The 12360-nt window shown below is 36.5% G+C and overlaps 1 pseudogene; it reads right to left on the bottom strand.

Moving 5' to 3' along the window:
* Positions 1 to 2712: 2712 nt before the first annotated feature.
* LOC127102632 (uncharacterized) lies at positions 2713 to 10611 on the bottom strand (annotated as a pseudogene).
* Positions 10612 to 12360: the final 1749 nt, after the last annotated feature.

Below are 12360 nucleotides of genomic sequence, written 5' to 3'. Positions count from 1 at the left end.
TTGTCCTTCCACAAGGTTGATTGCATGCTCTTTGTTTCTTTTCGGAGGAAGACCTAACATTGTTTGGAACACCTGATCGTATTTGCGTAATACTGTTTCCAACTCCCTTTGTAGCTGGGCAGACAACGTATTTCTTTTAGCCTCTTTGGGTTTTGTTTTCTCTACTGTCCACAATAAATCCTGCATATGGGGCCTGGGCTTACTTAGTATATTCTGCAAAGCCACTGGTGACTTTTTGCACCCCTCCCGTCCTTTAAGAGTCACCCACCTTTTCTCACTCCAAAAACTCATAGTTTGTTGTTTCCAATTAGCAATAGTATCCCCCAAAGTTTTAAGCCACTCAATGCCTAAAACCACATCAATTCCCCATAATTCAAATAAATGCATTTCTGGGTCTAATTTAAATTCCCCAATACACACTTTCATTCCTCTACACACCCCCTAGGTTGCTATTTGGAGCCCATTCCCCAATTTAACCATCATTTGAGGAGTAGTATCAACTGGCCAATCCATTTGATGCACTAATTTCTGAGAAATGAAATTATGTGTTGCCCCACTATCCACCAAAATCAATACCTCTACTCCATGTATTGCTCCTTGGAATTTCATGGTATGATGAGTATTATGTGCAATATGGTGCAAGTTAAGTACACTCATCTCCACCTTTTCCTCTTCATCACCTTCATCCACCTCTATGGCCAAGAATTTGGTCTCGTCCTCATCATCGCCATCCTCCTCCACAACCAAAATTCTAAGTTGTTTTTCCGGACATTGGTGCATAGGATGGAATGGACCTCCACACTTAAAACATAATCTTTTTTGCTTCCTTTCCATCAATTCATTGTAAGATAAATGTTTGAAACCCCTATCCCGAGGCCCAGTATGTTTCTTTTCGTTTTGGGCTTGTTTGTCTCCTTTGAGCCCACTTACTCCACTCTTAACACTCCCATGCGACCCAACATCTCTCCCCCTTATCATGACCCAGTCAGATCCAGTTTTCCTTCCTGCTGACCCATTATGAGCTGGATTATACCCAGATCTAGGCCCACGATGAAAACCTGAATTGTTTCCCCCTTTCACCTCCCTCTCAACAGCTCTTGTGACTTGGAGCAATTTTGTTCTGTTCATCTCTCCCATTGCCGCCAAGCTACGTACCTTCCCCTTAATCTCTGCCTTCAACCCATGTAAGAAGTACCCCCAAAATTGTTTCTCTAGAAGCTTCGGAATCTGAGTCGTTAGGCATTCAAACTCAGTGATGTATTCATCAACCGTTCCCTCTTGCTTCAATTCCGTCAACTGTTCATAAACATCACCCTCACCGTGTCCTCCATACCTCTCCAACAATGCCTCTTTCAATGCTTCCCATGTCAACCCCTCTTCCTCCCCGATCAAGGAATTGAAAAAGTGAATCGTTGTTCCCTCCATACGCAGCTGAGCCAAACTCACTTTCATCTCCGGTATCGTGCCTTGAACGTGGAAATACACTTCAGCACGTGAAATCCATCCCGCTGGATCCTCGCCATCAAACGTCGGCAGTTCCACCTTCTTAACGGACTGCGATACTCCTTCAAAGCATCTCCCCGACGGCTGTCGACAACAGTGCTCTTCGGAGCGCCCTCTACTGTCACCCATGGTGAACCTTTACCGGAAACACTCGTGTCTCCTTCGTCCACAGTCAACGACTTACCCAAGCATTTCTCCAGCATTGCTATCAAATTAGCATGGTTTGTCGTCACTGAGTTCTGCACCTTGACGAGAGTTGAACGCACCTCTGTGATTTCACTCTCCAAAGCTTCGACCCTAGCTTCCGTCTTTGTGAACGCCGGTAACGTCACCTTCTTAGGTGGCATTCACTGGCTCCGTCGTCGAAATCCGGTAGGTCGGACCACTTGTTACGTATCAAAAAGCATAATGTAATAATATAACAGTTCAGCAGAGAAACAGAGGAGAATGAGAGCTTTATTATAGTGAGCAAAAATCGAAAGAGATACAGAAAAGGGAATGTAACCCTAGATCTGACAAGAGCTAGACTCCTGATAGGAAGCTATAACTCCCTATACATGCTAGTATATCACTATAATCCAAGGCAATATATCCATTCTCTCTCTGATTCCTTATATCGTGGAAATGGGATGCAAGGTGCTCTCCTCACTCAAGCCACGTCATTGTATTGTAACTAACTAACCACCAATTCCCTTCTTACCCTTCCTTCTAGAATAAACTTTCCAAGCTTGGGGTCCACTTGGTTCCCTGTACATCAGCTGCTCACGTGGCAATTCTTTCTCAACTAACTGGACCTATCAACTATCATCAACAATATCATGAATTTTTACATCATGCTCCACATATATATCTATTACTTCATAACCTACAACATGAAACCAGACATTATGTAGAATGGAAGAGAAACCGAACCAAAGCAAAACTCTAAAACATTCTTGTTGTGAGCGATACCATATAGAAATATAGGGATGCTATTTGGCACGGGTGACTTAATCATGAAAAGCTTCATGAATAGTTCAACAACCAATTAAACTAGGGTCTTTCCCCGAAAACATAGAGGGTATTTCATATTTGTAACTGCCATCATCGTGAAGCAAATTTCATTGACATACAACATTTTTCATAGAAATATCCTATGTATTTCATATTTGGTAAAACAATACATAAGATGTATTTAAAGTATACATGTGGCAGTAATCAGAGCACCAATTCAACCAAAAATCAGAGGTAATTATTCTCCTTATGAATGTTAATCCTAAATACAATAAAGATAAAGAACTATAACTAATTATTTACATCCCGTCTTAATAAGCTGTAAACAGCAGAATTTGTTTGATTCTGCTATAATAATCAACAGATTACAACTTACTAATTTCTACAATCTTTGAATGTCAGTTACTTTTAGCTTCAACTTCATGATTCCACTTGAACTTCAACTTCTCCTTTGGATGAATCTACTTTTAAAATGGTCACTTTTTTCCCAAGAGAAGAGACATGCACTGTATCGCCAACTTTAGGAACAGCAAACCTACCTGTAAAATTAGCAAGGTGGGTGAGAACTACATACATACTCTCATGGTATAACTCGTATAAAACAAGATAGCACAATCACTATGTGAAAACTGTAAGTATACTCCCGTTATTTCTTCTTGTTTCATTATTTTGCATTATACCTGCTGACAATTTGTCAAATTTTTTAGCATCTGATGGGCTTCTATCTGTAATAGTAGGTTTTTTGTCATCGGATGCAGTATGGAGGCTGTTTGTTGTTGAAACATGAGAGCTTTCAATGGCTTTATTGTGCTGTGAGGTTTTTTTAGCTGATGCAGCCAACTCCCTGACGTTCTTGTGAAGAATGGATCTTGCCATCGCTGCAGAATCGGATACATCTCTAAGTTTTTTAAGTCTTAGAGTTGTACTATGTTCCGTGATCTTTCTTCTTGTGTTCAATAGACTACTGTGAAGTCTTCTGGATTGTCTACAATTACAAACATAAAAAACTCTACTAAAAACTTACTAATATTTCAAAAAGTATGGTAGAGTTCAGTAAATGTGCTTCAGTTAATTGCTCGACGTAATCTTTTTTAAAATTTTACAGATATGCAAAGATATGAAGGATGAGGAATTCAGTAGATTTGGTTTTTGAAGAAACACGAGTCTCACATCAGATAATATTGTGCTTCGGTTAATCGCTTGTGGTAATCTTGTTTTAACTTCTCCATATCAGTAATTACCTGCATTGAAGTAAACATCGTCAAGGCTGCTGAAATATTTGTGATGAAAAAATCCATCATCACTTAACAAGTATATAACACACAACTGTGAACAAATAATAAATATAATTATGATACGATAAAAATACCTCATCAATCTCTGCACTAGAAGAACCATATAACTTACGCGCAGTATCTATAACAACAGATGGTAGTCTCAGCCTCTCGGCTATATTGATTGCATTTGAGCGCCCTACAATGAAAATCTCATGAGCTATGTCCATTAAAAAGTATGTATTATGCTTGATTCTCAATCAAGTTATTCATGAAACAGGCATTCACTTTGTTAAGGCCACGTGATTTAAAAAACATCGTTTACTATATTCATGAGTTATAGAACTTACCAGGTATGCCCCAGAGAACTTTGTAAGTTGGCTTCAAATTTACTTCATCAAACTCCATACATGCATTTTCAAAGGCTTCATTACTGATCATGAAATGAAACCCATGAAAGTGGAACTCGAGATAACAATATCTACTAAATGCTTTAAAAGAAAATGAAGGAAAAACACAGATAATGCATATAAAAACAATGGATTTAATTCTGATCCATTGATATTATGAAAAGTGTTAAGCAGAAAAATGCCAATTCATTGTTTTCTTTTAATGTTTTGCTTTCATCATTAGTATTAACTACCTGTATTTTAGGGTTTTAAGTTCACCGTGATGAGTCGTTGCTATTGTCAATAAACAACCGTCTTGGGCAAAAGATTCCAATAGTGACATTCCTAGTGCTGCTCCTTCAAGGGGGTTTGTTCCTGCACCAACCTAACAAATGCAAACATCGCTCTATCCATCATACACTTAAATGAAATTACATATTTGAACTGTTAAATAAGTTCACCTAATACATACCTCATCTAGTAGCACAAGTGACTGTCTAGTTGATTGTAATTTAATATTCTGCAAGATAAAATTAAAAGCAAATAAAAAAAACACTCGTGTACTTGAGACATAATAAAATAAAATAAAATTATCAGTCACTCGTGAGTGTATCAAGAAATGTTTTATACGTCGCTCAATTTCACTGGAGCACTACAGTGTATTGAAATATAACATATTAAGTACTATTGTACATAATGACGAACGCATTTTCCTTACTTACACTTATCTGTTTCAGGTGACCAGAGAACGTAGACAGAGACTGTGATAAGGACTGTTCATCACCAATGTCAGCAAAAACACAATCAAACCAAGGAATTTGCACAGACTCAGAAGCAAGAACATAGAGACCTGCACCATGACAGGTTCTGAGCATTAAAATCCTATGAGTATTTAAACACAAGTAAACAGAAAAATAAAGTCTGCATATGTTTTGCTTTACTCATCAATCCCACATAGGTTATTCATGAAAGAAAGTGGTGGATTAAAAATGAAATGAAGATTCTATCATCATTCACAGCTTAGTATTTCTAAGAATTTGTGCCACAACTAACTCAACCCTAAAACTTAGCCCATGGGATGAGGAATGAGGATTATCTAAGTCTTATAATGTTATTAAGAAAGACTAGTTTTTCATATATCTGGTCAATGTGGGATCTCAACACACTCTCTCACACCCTACATAGTGAAGACAGACCAAGGTGATCGCAGTGAAGGCCACAAGGGTTTCCAAACCACATCCCTGGGACAGGATATCTGGAGTGTGGATAAATGCAAGCAACCCAATAACTGATATAGGAAAGACTCTAATACCAATAACTATTGTGCGAGTTAACTCCGCCCCAAAAACTAACAAAAGGAGAAGAAGGAAAAGTCGAGAAATAGGTGAGGTCAAACGTATTGTAGTCTTTTAATAATAATTAAATGTGTGTAGGTTGAAAAAAGGGAAGGTATTGCCCACAATTGAACTTATTAAAAGCGTAATGTGGTAGACTCTAAATTTAAAAGGTTCCCTTCATATTAAAACATAACAACACCTAGTGAGCCAGAAAACACCAGGTCGTAGACCATGTGGATGGGATATGTAATAACTTAATAAGGCCCTCAATGTGGCCGCGATTTCAACAGGACACACGGCTGCAAATGTCATACCCAATTTTTGCTGATCTTCTGCAATCAGTGTCGCAGCAAGGCCTGCTGACGCACTACGGATTCTTTGTAAACACGTCGTGATTAACATGGATAATAAGGAAATGGATTTCGCGCAGTTACTGCATCATGCATTGACTGCTTCCGACCGTCCAATCAGAATGAACTGAGATTAAATACTATATAAAATTAATTAAATACGATGCCTAAATTAGAACTCTTGGATTGCTTATCAACAGCCAAGATCATCTCATCTACTGCATGTAACTGCATGAAACAGTTATAGCAGGTGATCCAGGCCCAGATAAGCACTATTTAGATCAAATATCTAGTCCATGTGGGATCTCAAAACACCCTTCCACGTCCAACACGGTGAAAGTGCTATAGGCTGCAATGAGGGCAGCCCAAGGTGGCTGCGCTGAAGGAAGCAAATGTTTCCAACAACCCCTCACACACAAGACTAGACATCAGGAGCGCAAATAAGTACAATGGAAAGATATTCCATTTAAATTTCAAGCCCCAAAGGTTAGATATGAAGAGGCTCATCATGATAATAAATTAAACTAAATGAACTTTTACTTGAGAAAATACAACATTGATTCAATTAATGCGCATGTAATAATGGTAGACATTGAGAGCGAGAAAGAGGAAACATTGAACACCTGACTTTGCCATCATAGCAGCCAATCCTACAGTCTTCAAACATATCGTTTTACCACCAGTATTAGGGCCCGTTATAACTATAACATGAGTTTTATTAGATACCAAGAAGTCAACCGGTACTGGCTGTGGTTGGCCTTTGTCCAGAGCAGCAACCTGCCTATCAAAAGTGCTTTATCATGAGTCAAAATGATCATCAGATGCATGATAAGCACTAGAAAGCCTTTTTTTTTTTGACAAAAGCACTAGAAAGCCATAAAGTCACACATAATATCAAATATCTAAAATATAAAAAATATTTTCTGATATCAATAGTCTAAATGGAAGATCCCAAGCGCTCCTCCTAACCCCCAAAGCTAAGTTTCTCCTCCTGAAGAAACATTCTTCTCATTCATTTATTACATGAAGTTTTCCCAAGTGAATACTAGAGAGAGAAAAGAGGAAAACAAGGGAGGAATAGAGAAGAAACAGTAGTCTTGTGTTATTTGTGACTTAACTGAAGTAGCAACATCTTCTTTGGACTTCTGTGAATTTTCCCTGTGGCTCTGGAGCAATAAAGGATGATAAGCTTTGGGAAGATGCAATATCCATTCCCTATTGTTGGGTAACGGTCCATTGGAATTGTCATTTCTTGTTAAAGATTGAGCAGTAGAAGAGCTATTCCTATCAGGCAGAAATATATGAGGATTTGATCCTCCAAATGAAAGACCATACGTAGCACGGGCATTAATCTGCATAATATGAACAACATTACTAATTATCTTTCACACAAAAGCATGTGTTTACCATTTTGACAAAATATAAATTACCAATTGGGTCACCATCAAAAACAAGTGTGTCAATTTTGTTTATTTGTAACAAGTGACCACTGTGGGTGGGACTAAATCCCAGTTTGCACCAATAGGATTAGTTATGCTTCACATGGCAGCACAAGTTCATTTTAAGGGTAATCATTATGGGCATAGTCAACTCTATCTAAGCTCTTTTGATGCCCAATTTAGAAAAATTGGGCTGGACTTGGTTCAAATTTTGTCTTACTCATTCAAATGATTTCATGTAAAGTCAAGTCATGCCAAGCAATGAACTGGGAACAATGGCGGAACCAAGACCTTGGTCCAGGGGTGCAAAATTAAAAAAATTCAAAACCAAATGAAATAATGGTGCAAATAAAAAATTTCAGGGGGTTCAAAGTGTTATTTATATGGAGTTTTAGGTGTATTTATTAAAGTTCAGGGGCTCAATTGAACCCCCTCAAATAGGGCTGGCTCCGTCCCTGACTGGGAAACAGCCACCTAGAAACTAGTGGGAAACTCTAGCCTTGACTTATATTGCATGACTAAATGTGGTTTCCTATGTTTTAATCGACCCAAAATTCCAACATCAAAGAGCTACTGCTTACAGGCTGATTCGACTTACAACTAAAAGAATTTTCTCTTAAAGCAATGACAAAAGTTAAAGGGTATTTACCACATCTAGTTGAACCAAACTGTTTAGTATATTTTCAATATCATCAACGTCCAGCTGAATCTGCACATAAATCATGACAACATAAGAGAAAAATAGGACACTCCACAAATCATGGGATTCACCTGACAATTTCCTTTTCTGCTTTGGGTTCTCGTGTATATAGCTAAGGTCAACCATTGACGTATTATTCAAAGTGAACGAAAAATAGTATTTTGTAAATTCAGGGAGAAAAATTTGTCAGATTATGCATGTAATGTAAGTTCTAACCTTTTTGGTTAATGTCAAGAGCACTTCTGCTTCGGCCTTTGCAACCAAACCTCTTGCTTGCTGCAACTCATCATTTAAGGGAACAGCAGAAAGTGGTTCTACAGTACTTCCTACTCCTGAACTACAGCCAAAAAACTTACTATATTAAAGTGATGGAATTTTAAGTCATTAATGAATAATCAAAGATAAGTTGAGAAATTTTCTAAACCTGGATAACAATAGACCCTTAAAACTTGTTTTCTGTCCAGAATCCACTCTTATGCACCACCTGCCATCAATGTTATTCACTTCCTGTTTGAATTCTCACACTATCAATAAGGTAAGAAAGAAACATTTGGGAATAAAAAAATAGAAATCCATGTACAGTATGGTGTATCTTACAAGCATTGATGTTTCACTCCTTTCAATTCTGATTAAGCTTTCCATTAATTGTTGTACCTGAACAAAGGAAACAAATGACAACTTAACATTCATGTGTCTTCATCTAACAGGTTAAGCTTTTTGGATAGTTGAATCAGCTTACACTCTAAAGCTAACATTACAACTTAACAAGTGTGTTTGATCATCACACCGTGTCTTTGGAAACCACGCTACAAATTCTATTGTACCACATTACAAATTATGAACTCTCCGAAAACCACATTACAAATTATGAACTCTCCGAAAACCACATTACAAACTATGGTAAATTAAGCCGGAGTTACCTTTCTCTCAAGCACCTGCACTTGTTGACGTGACTTTTTCAACTCTGAACTCTACAAAAAGGATGTAAGTTTAAGCTATACATGTGTTTGCGATAAGAGAATCAATTGACGATAAACTAGAAGTATGGGATCAACAAATAAGGATAGATGATCTTTGAAGTTTTTTCTCTTAGCAAATACTGTATAATGAAGAATGTTAAAAAAGACTAGATGCAACAAATAATAGTAGGCAATAGTTGTCACAAATAACATGTAGAATTAGATAAAGGAAACTTGTACGAGATATGAAACAAACCGCGGAGTCCTTGATAGAGCCATCTTCGTCAATAACTTGTTCTATCACTTTAACTAAAGATCGATTGACGACAAACTCCATTATCTGCAAACATTCAAATGAGGCCTCAATCAGAGTCACGAAAACATCATAACTCTTGATGTCACAGTCCAGATTGCAATCACTAACTTTTCTAAACCTTTGTTTAGTATAAGAAACTACTCAAATTTTGAAAACTTAAAAGAAAGCAACCTCTTTAGTCTTTACAACTGCAATTGAACACACAAAATTGAAAGGGAAGCATCAATCATATAACATGATTAATATCTATATATTCAAAATCTCATTTCATTAATTACCACTTCTGAAAGAGGCATGAAACGACTATACCAATCTTTATCTTGCTTAAGTGTAGCTTTTAAATCACCCTGCAAGGAGTCAGAACTCTGAAGAAGAGCCAAAACAGCCCTTGCCTCATAGCCAGTTACCGGTATGGTTCTCCGTGCATTTTGAATCGCAGTTTGCACCTACGTAACCCTTAAATCAAACACTTGGCATCAAAGCAAACAGGAAAATTATCCAATATATAATGAAAAAAAAAAAAAGAAACGGTTTTTATAAACTGAGTACCAACCAGCATAGCATCAATGTGACCAAAGTGCAACCTGCAAGAGCCATGATTGTGCATTTCAACAGCGGCATTGGTTTCTTCGAGAAGTTTGAGACTGTCTTCATAAGTTTGATTTTGGGACCATAATTGATCCTGTTCCATGAACACCCACCGTTAAGATTCTTGATAGAATATAAGGAAACTATAGAAGAGATAAAATATGAAAAAGGTGTAATAAACTTTGTATTATTAATCAAAATTAGAGCTTCTACTGTTAAAGTGATAGAGTGATACTTATATCGACTAAGAGTATAACTAACTCTTATATAGTGTAATCAATTTGTAACTAAGTTGCAAGTAATAACTAACTCTCATCTGATGTAACTAATTTGCAACTAACTTGCAACTAATTTGTAACTAATAACTAACTCTCATATGGTGTAACTAATTTGTAACTAACTTGCAACTAATTTGTAACTAATTTATAAGATTGAAGAGAAAAAGAGCAAGAGAGAGGGGAACCTTGAGGGCATGACGGCCTAAGGAAGTGGTGGTGAAGGAAGCGACCAAATCGGAGAGTTTGTCCCATTCGAGAACTCGGAGACTGTCGTGGTGAATGGAAGCTACGACGAAGGTTTGTCTATGTCTGTGTTGTGTATGTTTGAGTTTGTTAATGGTTGTAAGAGGGAAAGGGAAAGAGAGTGTGATTGTATTGGAATTGCAACAAGATAACAATTTATTTGGTTTTCCACCGTTAGGTTCTGGAAATTGCACAAAATTATGGTTGATATATGTATGAATTATCAAGAAATGAGTGGTTGATTAGCAATAGCATTAGCGTGTCCTAATTTTGACACTTCACTGCTTCGGGTTTGGTTGCTTAAATCTGAAGGGGATAACTATGTCAGTATGTCTCCTATCAAGTTGGTTAGGGATGATATTATTCATTACACCTCATATGTAAATTCTAAAATGTCTTTTTTTTTTTTTTTGTGTGTATTTTAGATTTTAAAATTTGGATTATAAATTATATTTTTAGAGGGATAGATGTTAGATCAAATACTTAAGTTAAGGTGTTTAATATTTTAAATCAGAATTGACATATTAGTGATTAACAAAATAAAAAATATTCTAAATATAGGCATTAGTGGAATGTACAAGCAACAACATAAATAAAGAATTCAAATAAATTTTTAATACAAAGAATTTTCAATCCTTCCATATATTTTAAACAACATTAGATTTGAGTCTCCTTAAATAATCATTTAAACTCTGGGTTATTTCAATGGATGTTTGATCACGTCCATTACGGTAAGATATTAATTTAAGATTTGTTCTTCAAATATCCTCCAAAAAGATTTGATCGGATTCAAATTTAAATCTTTATTTAAATTGATTTTATCATGTCCGTAATCAAATAAATCTACATAAATGCATTGTTAAAAAAATAGCAACAAGTATGCAATGTATCTGATTGAAACCCAATCAAAAATTACGTTCATAATAACATCCACCATGACCTGCTGACAAATAACAAATGTTGCACACATGCTGGAATATTTGGTCACACATGTGTTTTTTCTTCACAAAAACAACTTCAATATTCCATGTTGTTTTGCATGATACAGAAATCCAAAAAGGACAACAATCCCCTCACCCACCCTTTAACAAAACAACTCCAAAAACATATAAGATGTGCACGGGTAAATCTTCAAAAATACCACAATCTTGCAAATTGAGCATCATAAGCACACCATAAACAAACACACAGAACAAACAGCAACCACAACAGAAGCAACACATAAGTAAAATGATTGATACACACACAGGAACAAAACTCTCATATAGTCAGGCACACAATCAAACATGCATGCGCCCATTCAAAGTCATTAGTAGTCAGTCAGGATAGTCATCGCACATTCTCACACTCATAGAGATCAGCTCACACATGCTCATTATTGAAGGCCAAATGCTCCAGCATGTGAACAAACGACACCACAAACATACCATAATAACTCTTTTAGCACATACACACCATTACTCTCCCTTTTTGCCACAATTTGGAAAAGATGTGAAAAGAAAGAAAACTACATAAATAACACAAAGCATAAACCATTTACATTTGCAGAACCGCAAATACCAAAGCTGGATTATAGACCCAGGAACATAATAAACTAAAACATGCCCATAAACAAGGGCCAAAAACAAACATATCATCTTTCTTCATAAACAAGAAAATAGCTCCAGTCAGATGACTTCAATCTACAGAGCTTTATTCTTCTTCTTCACTTGAGGGCTATATATTGATGACTTCTCGGCAAGTGTACTAATAATGTCGAAGTAATAAAAAGATCGAATCCATATGGATTGCCTCCAAGCAAGATAAAATATGTGCAATTTACAAAAACTAGTAAAAAGGGGGATTTTCGAGTTTCAGTGTAAAAAGTAAATAAACGAGTAAACAATATCACAAAAGCGGTCATGTTATGTTGTAGAATCCCCTATTTCTCTATTGTTGATGTTTGATGTCCTGTATGAATGATCTAATCTCTATAATCACACGGCGAATTA

Source organism: Lathyrus oleraceus, chromosome 7 (genome assembly GCF_024323335.1).
Source record: "Lathyrus oleraceus cultivar Zhongwan6 chromosome 7, CAAS_Psat_ZW6_1.0, whole genome shotgun sequence".
Lineage (NCBI taxonomy): Eukaryota > Viridiplantae > Streptophyta > Magnoliopsida > Fabales > Fabaceae > Lathyrus > Lathyrus oleraceus.
The sequence above is the reverse complement of the archived record's forward strand: the minus strand, read 5'-3'. Positions and strand labels throughout refer to the sequence as shown.